Source organism: Schistocerca nitens, chromosome 2 (assembly GCF_023898315.1).
Source record: "Schistocerca nitens isolate TAMUIC-IGC-003100 chromosome 2, iqSchNite1.1, whole genome shotgun sequence".
NCBI classification, from domain to species: domain Eukaryota; kingdom Metazoa; phylum Arthropoda; class Insecta; order Orthoptera; family Acrididae; genus Schistocerca; species Schistocerca nitens.
The window spans coordinates 131476246-131500298 of record NC_064615.1 but is presented as its reverse complement, the minus strand read 5'-3'; the positions used below and the strand labels follow the sequence as shown (position 1 = coordinate 131500298).

General features: G+C 39.0%; 1 long non-coding RNA gene across 1 annotated transcript in view; it reads left to right on the top strand.

Annotated features, from left to right (window-relative positions):
* LOC126235824 (uncharacterized) overlaps nucleotides 1-24053 on the top strand; it is a 232154-nt gene that overhangs the window by 153378 nt on the left and 54723 nt on the right. The window contains exon 2 of the long non-coding RNA XR_007544817.1: nucleotides 2212-2308. This is a non-coding gene — a long non-coding RNA (uncharacterized LOC126235824). The remainder of the gene's footprint in view (nucleotides 1-2211; nucleotides 2309-24053) is intronic.

The following is a 24053-nucleotide window of genomic DNA, read 5'->3' as shown; positions in this document are numbered from 1 at the left end:
CTCGAGATGTTAACGAATGGACTCGAGGGTCGGTCGTCGGCTGCTACAGCCTATGTGATACATTTGTTTCCCTACAGACCCAGTAGAAATGGGTCCCTCACGGCCCAAGTACAGGTCGACAGCGATCAGTCTAGTCCTAGACTGTCGATCGCTCTGTATGGCTCCGCTGCAACGACATGACATCCGTTGGTCTGAAACTTGTGGTAGTCCTGTGCGGTGATTAAGCAAGTAGAAACATCGTGTCTACAATACTGAAGATGCACTCTACGCACTATTGACCCCACAAACCATAATTCTTGAATTATCTCCGGTATGCCATGAGTCACGTATCTTGCACCAGTTATCGACCCACGTTCACAGTCGGTTAACTCGCGACCTGCTGCCATGTCCACTACACACCTATCTGCAAGAGACACTCTACACTCGCAACTTCGGCCGTATCTAGACACCACATTCGGGTGTCATTCATAGAATGTCTTCAAACGGGACAATATGTACCTTGAATTTTAGCTATACTGTTCGTAACTGAAAACAGGCTCCATTTTCCGACTTCTACGCACATTTTACGGTATACGTATTACACAGCGCCTGAACATTCGTTGCACTGTGTTCAGTTCTGATCATAATGATGATGTGTGACTCGTGACATTGCTTTTTCTTGGCATTCGATCAGACGTTATATGTCGTTTATTAGTTACGTAATTGCTTGTTTAGTGTAGTTTTTTATGATTATGTAATATGAGTATAAAAGCAAGGAGAGTATTACAACCCATGCAGGCAGCAGTTGTGGGAGGAGCTATGTGAGGGGCACAGTCTTGACGTTCTTCTCTGATGGACAGATCGCCATGAAAGTTATCACTGCATCACTTCATAAGATGCAGTGGAGAGATCTGAAATTTAATACAGGATATCTTGGCACAGCTTGGTTTGGTCAACGAGTCGCTCCTAACGATTTTTTTTATTACAACTATCCGAAATGTCTTCTACCTGGTCGAGCACTACAGCTTTTATGTATGTAATCAAATTCAGCTTCATTAACGACAGAGAGACATGAGTAATTAGGGTAATTTGGGGGTGTAGTAACTTATTTAATCGATAAAGAAATTCTCTTTAGCAATGGTGTGGAGAGAAACTGGGGTAATGAAGAGAAGAACAATGCCACAGATTCCAGTACATTATTGAAACTAAGTGGTCAGACACCTTGTCAGGCTGTTATGCAGAGGATCTGAGTCTTAATTCACAATACTGCTAGGGCAGGTGCTGAATGGCTAGCCACGGCCACTGTGCGAAGCTGATGTGATGTATTCCATTCATATTGTTTGGTTAACTAGCAGTGATGAGCATTTCTGTATAAAATATATTAGCATCAGAATTCCATCGAATGAGTCTATTGATGGGTCAGGTCCCTAAGAATAACCATATTTTTCAATTGTTAAAAACCTTCTTCTGCGTTATAAAAGAAAATAAATGCGAAAAATGAAGTATTTGCTTAACTAGAGGCTATAGGCTGGCTTAGAGACCGTAATTTCTGTGTCTTTGCAACTTGCTGCATTTGTAGCCAAGCACTTAGTTTACAACGATGCTCAATGATAAGGTACAGGCAAAGCATATACTATTCACATGTCACATAACAACATAACAAAACTTTGTGTTTCTTCTTTCTTTAATGGTCTGCATCCTGCTCCACTACTCCACAGTGGTTAACAACAAGCAGTGCAACCATATAGTCAATATGCTACAAATGTAGTAACTACAATAATCAAATTCAATTGCAATCGAACTTCTTACTGTATGTATCTTTGTGTGTGTGTGTGAGGGAGAAAGGAAGATGTCAAGACTGAGAAAGAGGGAACGATCAGTAATTTTCACTTAGTTGTTGCCAAACATATGCCCTCTGTGTTAGAAAGTGATGTATTAGCCTTCTAAAAAACTGTAAAAAAATTATACATCATATATTTGTGTTCGTCATATACAGTAACAATGCTGGTTCCGTATTAATTCGTCCATTTAGGAAAAATTAATATTACTACATATACAGTAAGAATGTAATTCGGGTGTGTACCAAAATAGGTGAGGAGGATGAGTTTTGATTCTAAAGATGAAAACGCTAATAATTTCTGGACGAAGTGTCATTTAATTTAGTCGTCAAACCCTTCAGATGCGACTGGAGCTGGGCATTTAGAGACCACACTGGTTTTCCTTTTGTTTCAGGCTTTCAGATACTGCTCGACCAACTGTGACTTGAGGGACGATGTGTGAAACGTTTGCTGTCATTTCTATGGAACTGATGTGGATGAACCAATATTTAGTGAGTACTGAATTAGGATGACATGTTTTCATCCATAACTTCTGGTCTCCTGAGGGTTAGCTACAACAAAATCCAATTGTCGTACGATATTTAAAATTCGCCCTGAGAGATGTATTAGGATTTAAAAACATTTTATAAAAAGCAAACATTATTTCATTCCTTATTTTCAACATACTCTGAAAGAGGTGTATACATTTTATAAGGTTCCACAGACACACACATCCTACACATGTTCAAATATAAATGGAAAGCAACTTCATTGATCAAGAAGTTAAGAAAAACAAAGGTAAAAGCAGTAGACTGGAAAACGTTGTTAAGTAGAAAAAATCAATTCTTCAGTGGTCTTTGCACCATTAGCTGTTATGGATGTAACATTTTGCAAATGTGAATGTTATCTTTTGTGTCTAACTAGGTTTAGTCACTTCATTCCACAGCCAAATCATCATACACAATCCTTATGACACAGGACTTATATTCAAGAGGATGGCAGCTCAAATTTCTGCCTAGATATCCATATTTAATTTTTCCATGGTTTCCCAATTGGATTAAGGCAAATTTCAGGATAGTCGCTTTGAAAAGGACATCGTCAGACTATTTCCCCAAACTTCCTGAAGCCAAATTTGTGCTCTATCTCTAAGTATCTTGTTAGTGACAGTGTGTTGAACCTAAAATGCTACCCTCTACTTTGTTTCATAACCATCTAAATGATTTCTTATATAGTCAATTTTTAACTCAATTCATTCACACACACACACACACATACACACACACAGATATATATAATGGTGCACCCTGCTGTTCCTCTCGACCCTCATATCTCCTGATTGTAATATTATTTCTTCCTCCTCCATAAATTCCACGTCTGATTCTTATACACTGCAGTGGGAAGAACCAAAATGTCATCAGAATTTCATTTCTCACTTCATTTTTTGAAATATTTCTCTACTGTGTGTCAATTGTTGAACTACATTTGCCTATATTGTTTGTCACACCTGCTCCTTCTTGGAATTATCAAGAGTATCCTGGGAAATTAAACAAGTTTACCTATATTATTTCTTGAGTCTCAGTTGCTGTTGTGTTATGAGGCAGAATCTAGTGAAATGCTATAATCTCAATGTTATTTAGCAAAATACTAAGACTGTGTGACGTATCTATCAAGGACTGCCATATACTTCTTTCAGCAAGAATTCTTCCATATTAGTAATTATGTTAAGGAAATAAAAGTTATTGTGTGTTAAATGTTGGGTGTTTAAACATTAATACTGCATATCCACTTCTAGAACATCGCAACTGTATATGCTTTAAAAATTATTGGCAATATTATGTATCTTTTTCAGTAAAACAAATCAAGTTTCTCCTTCATAATGTTGTATGTGCCATTAGCCATTTCCAATTCCTGTACATACCTTTTATTGCTTTTTGAGTTAAGGTAACTACATTTCCTCTAAAATGATCCATAGGTACCTACAGTTAATTTTTTTTTACACAGAAAGTGAACATGTTTTCTACTCTAATAAGATGCTTTCTGCGATTTTACATAGCTTCTGAAACAGCATTTTTAAATGTATCCAATGTTCAGTGTTGAACAACACTTGTATTCTACTTCTAATTTTCACAATTTTTGCATTTTCCCTTTTCAAAGTGGTAACAACATACAGTTGCTGCACTTCCTGTATTCCTCAATATTTTTAAATAAAAATTTATTAGGTCGGTTCATAGAGGTTTGCAATTTTTTAAGCTTCATTGGTACTTAACACAGGTTCTTCATCTGTGCTGAACATAATAATGTCTTTTCTGTTTCCTGTTTATTTCATACTCATGTGCCACTCATATCACAGTTGCTTTGTTTTGGATACCTTTTTAAATGGACTCCTATCAGTTCATCTTTGTTTGTAATATATTTATTTTCCTATATCTTGCTGTTAAATCACTTCACATATAAATTCTAGTCTCATGTACAACTCATCTACTAGTTGTGTATTAGTCCCTCCCCCTCTCTCTGCCTCCCCCTTTCTCTCTCTCTCTCTCTCTCTCTCTCTCTCTCTCTATATATATATATATATATATATATATATATATATATATATATATATATATATATATATATATATAAGTAAACGATATAAATACATAAACAGTTATCATTTTAACAATAGCAGCAGCATCAAAATGGTCCTCATGTGCATCTACATCTGCAAAGTGATACTTTGACAGACTGATGAAACATTATGTAGGAACCATGCTGATAATGCTTCAGTTGTTCCTGTGCTGGTTAATGGTGACCTGTAGAGGTTAGTCACATAAAACTCTTACGTGATTATGTCAAAGGTAATATTATAGAAATGTATATATATGTAGGTAAACGAGATATATATTTCACACAAAAATATATTATAATAAGAATATAGACAAACATATTTGTTAATACTGAAGGTAATAGATCAGAGATATTTAAATGTCTCAGTGGTGTCCTGGGGCTCTGAAAGGCCTCTGTGTGTGCTTCCCCAAAATAATGACAACCTAAGGAACAAAGCATTGCAAGTCTCGCTGCACAAAGAGGAAAAGCAACTTTCACAATAACATATCTGTGTTGGTTCTGTAAAGTTATTTTTTCTCCCAGTGTATAGTAGATGAAAAAGAAGCAACAAGCAGCATAATAAATGTGCAATAACGCTAAGAACAAAAACAACAAACAAAAGAATTTCTCTGGTACAGGTAGATACACAGTGACTCGTTACTTGTCACCCACATCCATGCAGTGGCCGAACTTGATTATTTCTGCCCCTGCCCCCATCTCGGTTAATCTTGCTGCATGTTGTACCATCTGTAGATGGTCTGAGCATTCCACTATGCCCTCTCCATCTCTCTGTCATCCACAAACACCTTAACGACAAAAATGGTTCAAATGGCTCTGAGCACTATGGGACTCAACATCTGAGGTCATCAGTCCCCCAGAACTTAGAACTACTTAAACCTAACTAACCTAAGGACATCACAGACATCCATGCCCGAGGCAGGATTCGAACCTGCGATCGTAGCGGTCGCGCGGTTCCAGACTGTAGCGCCGAGAACCGCTCGGCCACTCCGGCCGGCCCTAAACGACATTGAAGAATTGTGTTGCTTTGCATCTATGCTTAATCTTCAATGCACAGCACAGCACAAAGTACAGATCCTACTCGAGTATGCTATTGAATTGTGCAATCCATTTCAGCATGATGAATCCATGCACTGCTGTTGTTCCACAGTGTATAAAACTTCGTATTTGTTGTTGACTACCATTGTAAAATTCAATGTCCTGTTACTATTCTGTGTTTGTCAAATTGTAAAATTAAGCTGTTGATTTTAAAAGATAGCATGGAGAAATAACTTAAAAGTATGGCAACAAAATCTTGCATCGAAGTATAAACCTCAAAGATTTTGGATCAAGATGGTGAGATTCAAGAAGGTGGTACAATTACATAAAGCTCTCGTGTTTCAAGCAGTGAGGCATCTAACGACTCGCTAAGGTAAAAAAAAAAAAGAAAAAAAATACGAATCTTATATCAGTCTCAGATTCGTTGGTTTCAACAGCTCACCTATCGGCATGTTACGCAGCAAGCTACTTCTGAATAGTTCCGTGATACCTGCTAAGATGCATCCACATTTAGAAACCATATGAGCCAACTCCAAAGACAAGAATGAAGAATTTTTTGTTTGCAAGAGAAAACAGTCATTAAGAAGTCAAAAATCTGTAAAGCATATGGCGCATGCTGGGAGTGAAAAAACTAGGGAGGCATCACATTTGGTCAGGTATCACACTACAAGTGGGTAAGAAACAAACTGTCTCTGAGAATTTAATAAAACCATTTACAGTAGACATAGCACAATATACACTTGACAAAAATTTGCAAAACATCTTCCTACGGTGCCACTTTTTAATGACACTGTTTCATACTGAATTAACGATTTTGCATGCTGTATAAAATAAGAACTACTTGGTTGCCCTCAGCTAAACAAATTCGACTTGTAAATAGATGAGCCGACTGATGTTGCTGCACTGGCCATCTTGCTGATAACTGTGTGACATCAGTTTAAACATTCATTCAAAGAAAACTTTCTTATGTGTGCATCAGTGTCAGCTAATAATACCAGAAAAGAAATGCTTAACATGATTAAAAAGTTGTAAAAATAAACATCTCAATTGGAATGATTGTGTCTATATTTGTACATCTGGAGTCAATGAAATTACTAGTAAAACAGTAGGAATGGTATATCTAACAAAATGTAAATTGTTACACTGTAAGCTACAAAAAGTATAGACAAGGGTTCATGAGAAAGAAGGTGTCACCAAATCTAAAATTGGCTGTTGATGCAGTAAAAACAGTAAATTATGTTACATTATGCCCTGTTGAGTGCTGATTGTTTCAGTATTGTGTGAACATTATACGAGTAAACATAAAACGCTAGTGCTCCACACTGCTGTTAGATACCATCTGACAAGATTATTCAAACTAGTAGCTGATTTACAAGCTTTTATGACTGACATTTCTTTTAAATTAAAAGATCATTTGAGCAATGCGACTTGGATGTTCAGACTAGCTTTTTGCTAGATATGTCTGGAAAAATTAATGAATTAAATATTTCTTTACAAGTAAAGCAGGCAACAGTTTTCAATACTAGTAACAACTACTTTAAATAAAATTAGATTGTTGGATTGTTGTTGTTGGTAAGAGAGAACAAGAAAGCTTTTTGCAACTCAATGTGTTCATTAATGAGACAGCAGAATCACCAAATGAAACATATGAGGAACTGGTCTATTGTCTAAATGATATGCACACATCTTCTGAGATGTATTTTCCTGAAGAGCAGCATATAAAACTGAAAATGAATTCATAGGTTCATAATCCTTCTGTATCAGATTTTCAGAAGCCAGAAAATATGACACATGAAAATTACAAATCCTTTTCGAAATCAAATTCAAGCATGGAATCATCGTTCAAAACAATGTTACTTGATGATTTTTGGAGCAGAGTTTCTGATGATTTACCACAACTTGCCACACAAGCTCTGAATGTTCTTCAACCCTTCCCAACAGCATATTTGTGTGTAGTGGGATTCTCAGCATATAGAAGTACAAAAACAAAGTACCATGACAAACTAGTTCCTTAACCTCACATCCATCTTCAGCTCTCTTCTATCAAGCCTAATATTAAACATTTGGTCAAAAATAAAAGAACTTCATACCTCCCATTAAATGGAAACAATTTTATCAATTTACAGTGGAAACAATACAGTGTTATTTTGTGTATTGTATTACTGTGTGTCATTTATTAATATTATTGTAGATGTCAATAGTGTATAATGTACTTATTTTTGTATGATTTTTCGTTAACTGATTATAATGAAAGAGTGAATATAAACCAGATTTTGGATATTTTAGAGCTCCTTAAAATATTTAGTAATTCGAAAGGGATCCATCGCCAAAAGAGTTAGAGAACTGCAGAAACACATAAACCAGACTTAGTACATCATAATGTCTTCATTAAGGACATCAATGAAGAAAGGATTCTTTTTCAAAACTTGACAAACAGCTCTGGTATGGTAAGAAATTGGAATGTTTTTATATAAATGACCTGCAGCGAATTACACCAAACTGGTATAAGCAGAGCAACATTCAGAGGAGGAACGCTATATTAGGACAGTTTTCCCCAGAGTGTACAAATAATCATTTGCTACAAAATTTTGAAGTAATCCATCAGGTATTTTACAATAGTACAATTATACTGTCACAAGTTACTTGGATAGAAAAATTTGCTGACTCATTACTGAAGAAGGTCCATGAGAGAAAAAGGCAGCAAACTGAATTTCATGAATGTTCTTAATGGTTTGTAGGAGATCTTAGCTTTTACTTCAGAAAGAGACAGAATGCTACCAATGCTTCTTGTGTAATGGAGGGGAGTGAGAGCGAGCTGAATACAATAAATGATTAGTAATTTGATCTTCAATCTTATGAAAAAGGCTGATAAACAGGCATAAAATGGATATTTCTTCAGAGCTGGAATTACTAAGGTTTGTTGTCCTTGGGATCCACATCTTAGATAGCTATGACTAAAGCAAGGAACAAGATATCTGTAACAAAGATGCTTTTATAATAAATGTTTGGATTCCCAGAGCCAAATGCACAAGCATGCTGTCCAGTTACTGGACAGTTTCGGAAAATGTAAGATCACTTTCTGAACATCCTTTCTGTGACTGGCTTCAAAGTTTTTATGGCAAACAACAGCTTGTCATTGTATTCTGAATACTTAGACTGGAGATACTCAATTCAGTTCAGTGATTCTGTTGCTTATCAAGACTTCTACTATACAGGGACTATAAAATGCTATCGCACAATGCCTTAACACTGCTGGTTGTCACTGTTATTGCCATTAACGCTTGAAATTTTACACCAGTAGGCATTTTTAAGTCATGCCATGTCCCATACATAAGCCTTAAAGCAGATAGAATAAATAAGACGAGGCTGATTGGCCCTTAAATGTGGCGATCTGAACAGTTTAATCACATGTCATTTCGTTTCAAAATAAATTTATTTTGTATGACAGAATTCTTTAGTGTTCAACCTGTGAATTCATTGTTTTAGTAGATTTTGTACCTATAATAAAAACTAATTTTGTCTTAATACAAATAATTCGATATGGCATACTGCAGGCACATATGATCATTTTTTTTTTTGTAACTACTGTTACTGCACTACTTAAAACAGACACTCTAGGGGTATCACCGTTGCTATGACTGAGAATACCACAGCTGATGAAGATCGTTCTTAATTTACTATAAAGTAGACAATTGTACTTAAGAAAATAATTATTATGAAATAATCATTAACCTGTTCCCAGGGGTTAACCGTAATCTTCAGAGACCAAACTTGGATAGTGCCCTGCCAAACATACAGTAAAAATTTGAAGAGAAAAAATGCAGCAGGTATTGAAACTTTAAGTAGAGCCTGAAACGGCAAGAGGGCTGAGAGTGGAAGGAGCTGGTGGTTTTACTGGACAAAAATTTAACTTCCATAAAGCGCTTATACTGTCAACAGTTGCAGTACATACATATGGTGACTAGTTTCAAACCTTATAGGTTCATTTTCAAGCCTGGCCTACTGAGACTGCAAAAGACAAATTTAACGTCATAATTTATTAATAGAAACCAAAACCGAACTTTACACACAATTGCAAGAGAGAATTCACGCTTGCTGGTCACAACAGTTAGATTTCAAAATATATTTATTACATTTGGCTGTAAAACAACAAATCTTTAGTCCTCTAACCGAAATTAAAACGGATGGCTGTAATCTCCCTTTCAAATTATACTAAGACAACAGATAATAGTCATACTCGTAATATCAGAGCAGAATGATACAGGAAAAATGGTAAACAGATTGAAAATGGGCGATATTAAAACAAGAACGTACAAAGCGTGTACACCAGTTCATCTGAGACACATCTAAACCGTTACGTGTCAATAAATCTTGATATTTCTTTGCGGCACTTAAACACATGATTATACACTATTGGCCATTAAAATTGCTAGACCAAGAAGAAATGCAGATGATAAACGCGTATTCATTGGACAAATATATTATGCTAGAACTGACATGTGATTACATTTTCACCCAATTTGGGTGCACAGATCCTGAGAAATCAGTACCCAGAACAACCACATCTGGCCGTAATAACGGCCTTGATACGCCTGGACATTGAGTCAAACAGAGCTTGGATGGTGTGTACAGGTACAGCTACCCATGCAGCTTCAACACGATATCACAGTTCATAAAGAGTAGTGACTGGCGTATTGTGAAGCGCCAGTTGCTCAGCCACCATTGACCAGACATTTACAATTGGTGCGAGATCTCTAGAATGTGCTGGCCAGGGCAGCTCTGTTTGACTCAATGCCCAGGAGTATAAAGGTCGTTATTACGGCCAGGGCAGCAGTCGAACATTTTCTATGTCCAGAAAGGCCCGTACAGGACCTGCAACATGCGGTCGTGCATTATCCTGCTGAAGTGTAGGGTTTCGCAGGGATCGAATGACGGGTAGTGCCACGGGTCGTAACACATCTGAAATGTAACATCCACTGTTCAAAGTGCCGTCAATGCGAACAAGAGGTGACCAAGACGTGTAACCAGTGGCACCCCATAGCATCACGCCGGGTGATACGCCAGTATGGCGATGACGAATACACGCTTCCAACGTGCGTTCACCGTGATGTCGCCAAACGCGGATGCTACCATCACGATGCTGTAAACAGAACTTGGATTCATTCGAAAAAATGACGTTTTGCCATTCGTGCACCCAGGTTCGTCGTCGAGTACACCATAGCAAGCACTCCTGTCTGTGATGCAGCGTCAAGGGTAACCGCAGCCGTGGTCTCCGAGCTCATAGCCCATGCTGCTGCAAACGTCGTCAAACTGTTCGTGCAGATGGTTGTTGTCTTGGCAACGTCCTCTTTGTTGACTCATCGCGACGTGGCTGCACAATCCGTTACAGCCATGCGGATAAGATGCCTGTCATCTCTACTGCTAGTGATACGAGGCCGTTGGGATCCAGCACGGCGTTCCGTGTTACCCTCCTGAACCCACCGATTCCATATTCTGCTAACAGTCATTGGATCTCGATCAACGCGAGCAGCAATGTCGCGATACGATAAACCGCAACCGTGATAGGCTACAATCCGACCTTTATCAAAGTCGGAAACGTGATGGTACGCATTTCTCCTCCTTACACCTGGCATCACAACAACGTTTCACCAGACAACGCCGGTGAACTGCTGTTTGTGTATGAGAAATCGGTTGGAAACTTTCCTCGTGTCAGCACGTTGTAGGTGTCGCCACCGGTGCCAACCTTGTGTGAATGCTCTGAAAGGCTAATCATTTTCATATCACAGCATCTTCCTGTCGGTTAAATTTCGCGTCTGTAGCACGTCATCTACGTGGTGTAGCAATTTTAATGGCCAGTAGTGTAGATATAAATACACGATAACCCACACTTAACACTACTTTGAACAAGCAGGGGGCAACAGGAACGGAATCAGAAGTGGCATAACCGGCCATCTAACTTGTACAAGGAACCAACGAACGGACACACGCACATTAACGTGCGTTAGGCAACACCAACACAAATCCATGAACAACACGAACATAACAAAAGAAGCTAAAGCCTTGAGAAACACAACGCCGTAAGAAGCATAACGACCAAGAGAACAACGACTCTCAGACACATGATCGATCCGCAGCAACCTCAGCTGAGCACTGTGCTCCATTCTCCAGACACACACCAGCAGGGCTCCAGTCTCTTAACAGAGCGGACCCATGACTAACAGCAGCAACTCATCGGTTATACACAGTTCGAGTACATAGATTAGTTTACTGGTATTCTGCCTTACTTCTGAATAGAAGAGGCTGATTATTAAGCGATTTTTACCAGTACTATTTATTTCTGTTGTAAGAGCGTATTTTTCAATCGCTTGTCTTAAGTGACTTCAGTTTGCTGGGTTAGGTTTACCTTAACTGTGGTTCAGATATTAACTTGTTAAAGATGGACAGGGATGCACCTGTTGTGTACGAGTGCATGTAGAACTGGCCACTGCCCAAAACAGCATGGAACTGAGTTGGCCGTGGTCGACTTCAAGCTGCTGCCCTGGGCTTCAGAGGCGCTGAGGCATCTCAGACACATGTTTTAGCACCTCTGAATCCTACGGTGGCGCCAGCGATTCCTGATCGCACTTACCGACAGGTCTACACTAACCTCACGGTGATTAGCGGCGAACAGTGGCGGCGTCGCGAATCTCTGGGCGAAGGCAAAAGTGGATACTGGCCCCATGGCTGTCCCCTTACGTCTTAAAAACAGTTTAGAGGTATTACCTGCTGCTGGAAGTATGTCTGAGACATCACAGGACGTCTCACCTCTTGGGTTTGAATCCAATCTTCTTGAGAGGTCTGGACCTTCACTGAGGGTGGGATTGCTGGTCATTGGGAGCTCAAATGTCAGGCGGGTGACAGAGCCGCTCAAGAAAATAGTGGTCAGGTTGGGAAGGAAGGCAAGTGTCCACGGGTACCTCATCCAAGATATGGACTATGCAAACAGCAGTTCAGTGTATGGGATGTACCCAGCTGCAAATAGAGACTCATTGAGGCTCAAATGAGACCTGCTGTCTGGGTTCAGAGGCCATCCTCGGTTCGTACCGGCGACTAGCTGATTTGGTGAAGACAGCTAGCCTCGCCCGTGGGGTACAAGCAGTGCTGTCGTTTTGACGCATCATTCCCAGACCCACTGCGGTCCTCCATTTTGGAGCAGTGTGGAATGTCTACACCAGAGGCTCAGATGATTCTGCTATGGTATCGGATGCAAAATGCTAGATCTCCACTGTCGGGTGGAAAACTGCACGTTCTCCTTAACAGATCAGGCTTGCACAACACGCAGGAAGCGGTAACTAGGGTACCGGAATATGTGTGGTTTTTTTTAGGATAGACATATCCCTCCACAGGCCAGATAATATGCCTACTAAGTCCATATAAGGTAGCATTCGTCATAGCAGACTGGAGAAAGAAAATGATTAGGGCGGGTAGTAGGGGCAAGGTGTAGTTTGTAATTGTTCTAAATTTCTCATCCGAAAATTACCTCGAGCATTTAATCAGAGGACCGACTCGTGAAGATAACATCTTAGACCTGCTAGTGACAAATAGACCCGAACTTTTCTACTTAACGTAGAACAGGCAATCAGTGATCAGAACACAGGATTACTGAATACGGATGTGAATAGGAATACAAAGAAAGGCAGGAAGATCTTTCTACTTAGCAGGATTGACAGGAAACAGATTTCAGGTAAACTGAGTGGTCCGCACGAAACTTTCTTCTTCAGCACTAACAACATCAGTGAACAAACTTCAAGAGCATTCTAGAAAACGCTTTAACAGGTATGTGCCGAGCGAAGTTCTGAGGGATGTAAGAGTCCCGTCCTCGTTCGACAGCGGTGTTAAAAAACTGCTACAAAAGCAGAGAAAGCTTCACGGCAAATTTAAACATAGTCAAAACCTCGCAGACAAATAGAAGTTTAACAAAGCCAAAATTATCGTGAGGAGAGGTGTGAAGTGTTCAACGAATTCGAAAGTAAGAGTCTGTCTTCCGATTTGACAGAATATCCTAAGAAATTTTTGTCTTATGTTAAGTCAGTAAACGGATCGAAGCCATCTGTCCAGACACAATGAGGCTGTAATCGCAATGAAGCGGAGAACGACATGAAAAAATCCAAAATACTAAACGTTTTTTACCAAAAAGGTTTCACAGAGGAGGATTTCTCTGTGGCGCATCTTTTAAATCTTCGCAAGAAAGACAAAATGGCTGTAATCGAAGTAAGTGACCACGGGATATGAAAACAACTAAAAATTTTCAACAGAAGAAAGGCCACTGGACTTGATACGATACCAATACGGTTCTACATAAAGGATGCGAAGAAACTAGCCCCTCTTCTAGAGGCTGTGTACCGTAGGACTCTGGAGAGGCGAAGCGTTCCTGATGACTGGAAAAAAGGCACGGATCATTCCCCTCTTCAAGAAGGATCCTCGAACGGATTCAGAAATCTATACTGCTACATGTATGGAGTCCCTCAGTTACAGAATTTTGCAATATGTTCAATGCTCGGGTATTATGACATTTATTTAGACCGTAGGAACCAACATGGGTTCTGTAAACAACGATCATCTGAAAGCGAGTCCGCTCTGTTCTTCCACGAGACTCAGAAGGCAGTAGATGCAGACGCCCGGGTAGGCGCCGTGTTCCTTGCCTTCTGGGAGGCATTTCATACGGTTCCTCACTGCCGCCTAATGTACAAAATACGAGAGTACGGAGTATCAGACTAAATGTGAGACTTGTCTGAAGAGTTTCTAGCAAACTGGACACAGCATGTCATTCTGAACGACAGCGTTAATGGCCTCTGACTCCGCAGCAGCTACGTTACGTTCCTGCACATTGACAATCTGCCTCACGTTTGAAGAATGAGTACAATTAAAAAACGAGGTCTCTTGCCTATTTGTGAAGCACTTGGCACCATCCAGGTGTTTCATCCATTATTAGAAAGCCCGCAGAACATACAGAATACCACAGAAATCAGTCAATCGTAGTTTCGCATAGGTAAAACACGACAAAATGCTCAAATATGACGGAAGTTTACACAGTACGGAATGCGGAAACCGACCGATCGCTTATTGGCTGGACGCGCAACTGTTTACTGCCCATTCCCGGCCCAGAGGCCACAAATGCTATCGTCGACTACAATTCAGATCCTGTGTACGCTCTTGCTTATCGAAAGTTTAAATCTAGCTTGCGTATTGACAGTAAAAAATTCCATTCTTGTGCATCATTTCCCCATTATTATCTATAAAGGAAGGAGAATACATCTGGTGGTTCAGATATACTCGGTGAAACAATTAAGTGAATAATTTAGTTCGTAGTAAGTTATTTATAATGATCTGACCTATAAGTTCACTGCAGATTTAATAACCAAGGATTTCCTCTCAAAAGGGTCACAGTACGTAGTAATTTACGGAAAATCATCAAGTAAAACAGAAGAGCTATTCGGCATTGCCTCAAGGAAGAGCTATAGGTCCTCTGTTTTTCCTGATCTATATAAAAGGTTTAGGAGAAAATCTGAGCAGCCCTCAGATTGTTTGCAGACGATGCTGTCATTTAGCTTCTTCTAAAGTAATCAGATGATCCAAACAAATTGCAAAGTGATCGACACAAGATATCTATAAGGTGAGAAAAGTAGCAATTGACTCGAAAAGTGTGAAGTCAGCCACACGAATACTAAAAGGCATCCGCCAAATTTTAGTTACACTGACGAATAATTTAAACTGAAGCGATCACATTGATGACGTTGTGAGCAAAGCAAATCCAAGACTGTGATTTATTTACAGAACACTTAGAAAACGCAACAGATATACTAAAGATAGTGCTTACCCTACGTTTGACGTCCTTTTCTGCGGTGTTGCTGTGAGGTGTGGAATCCGCATCAGATAAGATTGACGGAGGACTTTGAAAAAATACAAAGAAGAACAGCTCGTTTTGTACTATACCGAAACAGGGGAGAAAGTGCCACGGAGATGACATGCGAAATGCGGTGGCAATCACTAAAATAAAGACGTTTTTCGTTACAACTGGACCTTCTTCTGATATTTCAATCACCAACTTTCACGTTAGAGTGTGAAAATATTTTGTTAGCGCTCACCTAGACAGGGAGAAAAGATCAACGTAATAAAATAACAGAAATCAGAGCTCGTGCAAAAAGATTTAAGTGTTCGCTTTTCCTGCCCGCTGTTAGACAGTGGAACGGTAGAGAACAAGCTTGAAGCTAGTTCGACGAACCGTCAGCCAGGCGCTTAATTCTGAACTGAAGAGTAAACATGTAGATGTAGATGATATCCACATTATTTGTAGCATTTGCGATTCGGTTAACCGGTGTTTTCAGTTCAGTTACGAAAAAACAGACTGTGTCATTATACGTTTTACTGGCTAACCAGTAATGAATGAGGCAGATGCTCTTAATTTTTATGGCAGTGGTCTCTCTACCTAGTACTGCATGCCCTTTCCAGGTTATCGGAAAAGGTAGGAAACGCTCGACAGAGCCCCGCGCTTCATTAGTAAGCAAGAAGTTGTTCACTCCAGCCAGCCTTAGGGCGAAACAGTGTCGAAGCAGCAATCAAGATGGCGGCGAGGCGATAGCATTATCTGCGCGACACATCTCCATTACGCGGGGGCGGCCCGTAATGAGTTGCGCGTCGCGTGCCAAGGAGCGCCGAGGGAAAGACAAACCCTCGCCAGCCGGTCATTTATTTTGCAGCGCCGGAATCGCTACCCGAGGGTCACGCTCGCCACGAACGCTTTTCGCGCGCTAACATTTCCGACAGCGGCGGTGCCGGCCGGAAACCAATCATGCTCCTCGACTACCGGTCACGTGATGACAAATGATAGTGGAGCAGCGCCTCGCAAGGCAGCGGAGCTCTGCATACACTGTTTCTCTTGCTATAAACGCGTATTCATGCTCCAGAATTATTGGACATTGTAGCAGCGTTAACGTCTAGGCATATTTGATAGAAAGAGTACTTTTTAAATATTTTTTTATGTATCAGAGAACGACAATGAAGGATGAAGTAAACATGAACACGCGTTTGAAGGCACTTCGAAACTAGCAACGTACCAACTTCCTCAAATAGCAATAAAATGGCTCTGAGCACTATGGGACTTAATTTCTGAGGTCATCTGTCCCCTAGAACTTATAACTACTTAAACCTAACTTGTCGTGTCCCAGCACAGCCTCGCTATACCAGAATGAAATAAGTGCGAACTGCGTAGCGCAATCGGGACGTTAACGACAATGGGTTAGTTATAAATTGCTGTCAACCTTTATACCGGAGATGAGAGAGAGAGAGAGAGAATCTCCTTGGTTTGAAGCAAATAAGTCTCCTGAAAATAGGTTACAGAACTGCAACAGGCAGAAAAGATTGGTTAGTTTCTATCAAGTTAATTCTCACATATACTTATGTGAGGTGTTGGACCATAAACCCCTTAGTAAGATTCAGTCTATTTATTCGGACTTGCTACTTCAAAGCTAACTGCTGATACATATAAGAAACTAGTAAAAACCAATAACTTGTTCTTGGTTAACACTGAAATCTCTCTAAGCAGTTGAGACAAAGACTGGCAGCCTCTGTTCAACACTATTCCAATGAAACTCTAAAAATCCCACTTGACCTGCAGTTCCTGAGTGTCCACCAGAGTCTGTCACCATCTTCTCGTAGTTGAAGTCTTTATCAGCTTTATCGGCTGCTATGGGCCTACTCGGCCCTGCTGGTGTCTCGTTGCGGAATCTCCAAACTGCCGGCACTGGCTCTGAGTCTCCATCTGAATCTCTGCCTCTAGCTATTCCGCTGCCTGGCCTTGTATTTCGTTTCTCGTGTACTTGGGTGCACACGAGTTAATTTTTTTCACATGACCCTTTCATTTCTAAGTGATCGGATTGCAGAAGAATGCCTACGGTTCCACACGACACTCTCGTTTCTAATTGGTCGGCTTGCGCAAGAATGCCTTCGCTTCCACACGACACTTTCGTTTCTAGCTGCACACAACTTAATTTGTTTCCACACGAGTCTTTTCCGCATGTGACTGACACTCTCTCTTGCTGTATTATCGCCCTGGTGTTTGCATCTTCCATTGTGCACGTTAGATTCATGCTGCTTCCTCTGGCAGGATATCAAACACAAAGTTATTTGATCAACAAGCCATACTTGGCAGCCTCTGCCGCTTATCTTGTCCCTACGTCCTGGTGGACTATTTCTTAATGTCGGCTGGCTGTTTGCCTATGGAGCCTGGACTCTTATTATTGTCACAAAAGCAAGAATAAAAATTAAAATTTTCTACAGTCACGGTTTCAGACTGTAGCACCTAGAACCGCTCGGCCACCTTGGCCGGCTAACAATAAAAATTAGTGGCTAAGTGTCATACACTGAGAACACTACAGAACTATGTGACAGTTGTGTAATTGAACTCTTACATTAACATGCTTGTATGACATAACTTTGGAAACAGTTCAACAGTACAACTTTTGGCACAAAACAAAGCCACATATTAAATCAAAAACAAGAAAGAAATTTTTCCAAGATGGATATACTTCCGGAATTAATGTTTTACACAGGCGTTTTCGAGTAGACTGAAGCTACTTTCATTGACGTTTCATTTATGATGTTGGAGTTAATTTATTCCTCGAATTGCGAACAAGCTTAAAAACAGTTATGTGATGGATGTGTTTTCGAGTAGACTGATGTCATCTATATTGACGTTTACATTTATGATGTTGGTGTCAGTTCATTGCTATAACTGCAAACAAGCTTAAAAACGATGATGTGGAGGATGTGGTTCTATCAGACCACATAGAGCAGCATTAAATTGTTCTTAGTACTTTGCAGTGGAGCGTAGTACTTCCCATTATTTAAGAGATCACCACGTGTGTACTGCTCCAAGTTAAATGTATACAGATTTTCAGCTGATGTGAATTCCAAAGTAGTAAAGTAATGTAACATGGAAAAGGGCTTAGCAGTGCAGAAGCGCCTCCATATCTTCTACCTTCAGATGTACCATCCAGGAGACATTTCCAGTCGTGAGTTGGGAAGGAGTGTCATTCACATTGGATTTTAATAGCATAATAGCAGCAGCAGAATATTGTATTTACCTTTCTACGGTTCCACACTAGTTCAGATTATTTTTGTCAACCAGAAACAGATGAACTTAAGTAGCACAAAGCTCATAAGTTTTATTTGGAAGAAAACAGATGCTTGTGATTGTAGTGAAATAAAGAACTCGAGGCCAAAAGGTTTTGGATACGTTTCTAGGTACTGATTTAAAGTTTGAACCAAATCATCACTTTAGCGACTGAAACATACAATACAATGAGTTACTTTCGTTTTACCAGCAGCCGTGTCGACATAAACAGAGAAATCGATAGGACTCTCTTGTGCTTGATGTAAGGTACTGTCTCAAAGGTGGAACAACCAGCCGTGATCAACGATATGAGTATGCAGGAGACAACATTAACCACTGTAATACAGACAGAAAAAAGTAATCTACAGCACATAAAGATTTCCAAGTTATAGTATTATCATGACACTTCCATGTCAAAAGAGTCTAATCTCCAGGTGGAAACTTTTCATGATCTACATCTACATCTACACCTATACTCCGCAAACCACCTGACGGTATATGGCGGAGGGTACTTTGAGTACCTCTATCGGTTCACCATTCTATTCAAGTCTCGTATTGTTCGTGGAAAGAAAGATTGTCGGTATGCCTCTGTGTGGGCTCTAATCTCCCTGATTTTATCCTGATGGTCTCTTCGCGAGACATACGTATGAGGGAGCAATACACTGCTTGACTCCTCGGTGAAGGTATGTTCTCGAAACTTCAACAAAAGCCCGTACCGAGCTACTGAGCGTCTCTCTTGCAGGCGCTGCTCTCCATTGGATCTTCTCTTCTATCAACCCTATCTGGTACAGATCCCACACCGGTGAGCAGTATTCAAGTAGTGAGCGAACAAGTGTACTGTAACCTACTTCCTTTGTTTCCGGATTGCATTTCCTTAGGATTCTTCCAATGAATCTCAGTCTGGCATCTGCTTTACCGACAATTAATTTTATATGGTCATTTCATTTTAAATCACTCCTAATGCCTACTCCAAGATAATTTATGGAATTAACTGTTTCCATTTGCTGACCTGCTATATTGTAGCTAAACGATACAGGATCTTTCTTTCCGTGTATTCGCAGCACATTACACTTGTCTACATTAAGATTCAATTGCCATTTCCTGCACCATGCGTCAGTTCGTTGCAGATCCTCCTTCATTTCAGTACAATTTTCCATCGTTGCAACCTCTGGATATACTACAGCATTATCCGCAAAAAGTCTCAGTGAACTTACGATGTTATCCACAAGGTTATTTATGTATATTGTGAATAGCAACGGTCCTACGTCACTCCCCTGCGGCGCACCTGAAATCACTCTTACTTCGGAAGACTTCTCTCCATTGAGAATGACATGCTCCGTTTTGTTATCTAGGAACCCTTCAATCCAATCACACAATTGGTCTGATAGTCCATATGATCTTACTTTGTTCATTAAATGACTGTGGGGAACTGTATGAAAAGCCTTGCGGAAGTCAATAAACATGGCATCTTCCTGGGAACCTGTGTAAATGATACAATTATGTTGAGGAGGACATTTGAGGGTAAAATTCTATGAGGGGTGAATGCTCCCAGCGTTTGAAAGTTGTAAGGAAGCTGGAGAATATGGAAAGAAATATGAGCAGTTTTCAGCTAGACCTAGTAGAGATCAGAGAAGCCAAATGAAAAAAAAGCCTTCTGAACAAATGGTCTTAGGGTAATTACAACAGCAACAATGAGTAATGGAACAGATGGGCAGATTGTTATTAATAGGAAGATAAGTAATAACGTACATTATGTAGTGCAGAGTAGGGTTGCAGCATGGGATTGTTGTAGCTTGTCATTATTTTTAAATAGTTTTCTTTACAATCATATATTATAACATGGCAGCTCAAACAACTCAGCAGAAATATATGTTAACAACATTATTCGCAGTAGTAATTCTTATTTGCCAAATGGCACAGGAAAATAATAATAAAAAATTTATTTTATCCATACTGGAACTAGTGAACAATACAAACAGAAACATATGCTTTTAAATGCTTAAATACAATTTCATAAGCAGTTTTGGGGTACCACGACAACCTTCAGATGGCTAACATTTCCCGTATTGCACTTATATTTTGATCAGTAGCATATGATCTGCTTCTGCATTGCACAAAAATATTTCAATATTTAGAGTTACTTTATCTGCTGTTGCATTAATAAAAACATGTTAATGTGCCTGCATTTATTTAGGTATAGGGTGAAACAGTTGTATACATTTACATATGTTGCAGTATTCGGTGATTTGTTTTGTTATGGTCCTTATGGTGTTCCATGTAAACGTGTAAGCTGCCACACTGCATACAGCGTAACTATTGCGGATAAATCACTGTGGTACTCTTCATCATATACTTTATAGTGTCACAGATGGTTGAAATTTCGATGTCTTTTTTACAATGTTAAGAGTATTCACTGAGCAAAGATATAAAGAAATCATTTGTTTCCTACTGAGCAGTGATATACCAAATGTTGTATGACCACAATAACTGAATCACATACATGTATCTGTTGTATTAGCAGCAAGGAACTTACAGAAAAGAATTTATAAAAATATGACTAAGGCATATAAAAATTGAATGTAATACATTAGAGAATACCTGACAGATAATTCTAATATGTGAAAGGGGTGGGCTAATTTTTGCATTTTATAAGAGATGATATGCAATCAAAATAGTGTCTGTTTTATACTGAACATCATGGGACCACTGGTATAGAAATTTTAAGTGTTACACGGTTTAGGTTAGCATCTCACTTTTGTAGATCAGAAATGGGGAAAGGAGGAGATACCACATTCATCAGGAACTGTCATAAATTTAAGAAAATAGACATTCATAAATTTGGCCTAGAACAGCATATGGAAGCATGTGCAACAGAATTAGAATTTCACAAAAAATCCTTCATAATATTAAGTGCGTATCGAGTACCTGCAGGTAATTTTAATCTATTTGCAAACCACCTTGAAGCTGTACTGGCCCATTTAACAACCAAAAACTAAGAAATAGTGGTTGCTGGTGATTTCAATGTAGATTTCCTTAAAGACTCTGGCAATAAGAAATTATTTGAGTTAGTAACACTATCATTCAACTTAATTTCCACTGTAAAGTTCCCCACTATGGTAGCCACTTGCTCACAAACAGCCATTGATAATATCTTTATAGAAAAGTCCAATGAACAAAATTATATTACAAAACCAATAGTCAATGGCCTCTCAGACCATGACATGCAGTTCCTTCTGTTAAATGTTAATACTGAACAGGATATAAAATTGTTAAATCTGAGCTCAAGAGGGCTATCAAGAAGCCAAAAATTGAATATTTTAGGACACTCCTCAGAGACATTCACTGGACTCATGTTTACAGTGCTCATGGCATGAATGAAAAATATAACACTTCTGCTAATAAAGTGCTTACCTTATTCGAACACTGTTTTCCTCCAAAACTTACCAAGGTTAGAGCAAAGTCTACAAAGAAGCCATGGATCACTTGAGGAATAGGGGTATCTTGTAAAACAAAAAGAAAACTGTATCTGTCAATCCGAAACAGTTCCATTGTTGATGCTATAGCACATTACAAGAAATACTGCAAAATATTAAAGACTGTAATACAGATGTCAAAGCAAATATATTACAAGGAAAAGATAGTCATATCAGATAACAAAATAAAGACAATATGGGATATAGTGAAGGAGGAGACCGGTAGAACCAGACATGAAGAGGAACAAATAGCATTAAGAGTAAACGATACATTGGTGACAGATGTGTATAGTGTTGCAGAACTTTTTAACAAACATTTTATAACTGTTACTGAAAACATGGGATTGTCAGGTTCGGTAGATGCTGCTATACAATACCTCAGACCAGACATTTCAAGTAACTTCCATGATATGAATTTGACCCTCACTACCCCAACAGAAATAATGTCCATCATAAAATCTTTAAAATCAAAAACATCTAGTGGGTATGATGAAATATCAATAAAGTTAATTAAAGAATGTGATTCGGAGCTAAGTAACATAGTAAGCTATCTGTGTAACCAGTCGTTTATCAGTGGAATATTTCCTGAATGGCTGAAATATGCTGAAGTTAAGCCACTGTTTAAGAAGGGAGATAAAGAAATAGCATCAAATTTCTGTCCAATTTCACTGTTGCGAGCATTCTCAAAAATTTTCGAAAAAGTAATGTACAGTCAGCTTTATAACCATCTTATCTCAAATAACATACTGTCAAAGTCACAGTTTAGATTTCTAAAATGTTTTGATATTGAGAAGGCTATCTACACTTACAGTGAAAATGTACTTAATTCATTAGACAAAAAGTTGCAGGCTACTGGTATATTTTGTGATCTGTCAAAGGCATTTGACTGTGAAAATCACAATATCCTTTTAGGTAAATTAGAATATTATAGTGTAACAGGAAATGCTGCAAAATGGTTCAAATGTTATATCTCTGGCAGGAAATAAAGGGTGTTATTAGGAAAGAGACATGTATCAAGCTATCAGGCATCATCCAACTGGGATCTAATTACATGTGTGGTCCCACAAGGTTCCATTTTGGGCCTCTTACTTTTTCTTGTGTATATCAATGACCTTTCATCAGTAACATTAGCAGATGCCAAGTTCGTTTTGTTTGCCGATGATACAAACATTGCAATAAATAGCAAATCAAGTGTAGTCTTAGAAAGAACAGCTAATAAAATATTTGTGGACATTAATCACTGGTTCCTAGCCATTTCTTTGTCACTAAACTTTGAAAAAACACACTACATGCAGTTCAGAAATTGTAAGGGGTGTCCCATGAGTATATGTCTAACATATGATGACAAGAAGATAGAAGAAGTGGACAGAGTTAAATTCTTGGGATTACAGCTTGATAATAAATTCAACTGGGAGGAGCACACCACAAAACTGCTGAAGCGTCTTAACAAATCTCTGTTTGCAATGCGAATTTTGTTAGACATAGCAGATATAAAAATGAAAAAGCTGGCATACTATGCTTACTTTCATTCCATAATGTCATATGGGATTATTTTTTGAGGTAATTCATCAAGCCAAGCTAACGTTTTCCAGGCACAAAATCGTGCAGTAAGAGTTATATGTGGTGTGAACTCAAGAACATCCTGCAGAAGCCTGTTTAGGGAACTAGGCATACTAACTACTGCTTCCCAATATATTTATTCCTTAATGAAATTTGTCATTAAAAATATATCACTTTTTCAAACCAACAGCTCTATTCAGAGAATCAATACTAGAAATAGGAATAATCTTCACAAGGATTTAAAGTCACTTAGTCTTGTACAAAAGGTGTGCATTATTCAGGAACACACATTTTCAGCAACTTGCCAGCAGCCATGAAAAGCTTAACAACCAATGAAATTCAGTTTAAGAGAAGCCTAAAGGATTTATTGGTGGCCAGCTCCTTCTACTCCATTGATGAATTTCTCAGTAAAACCAACTGATATATATA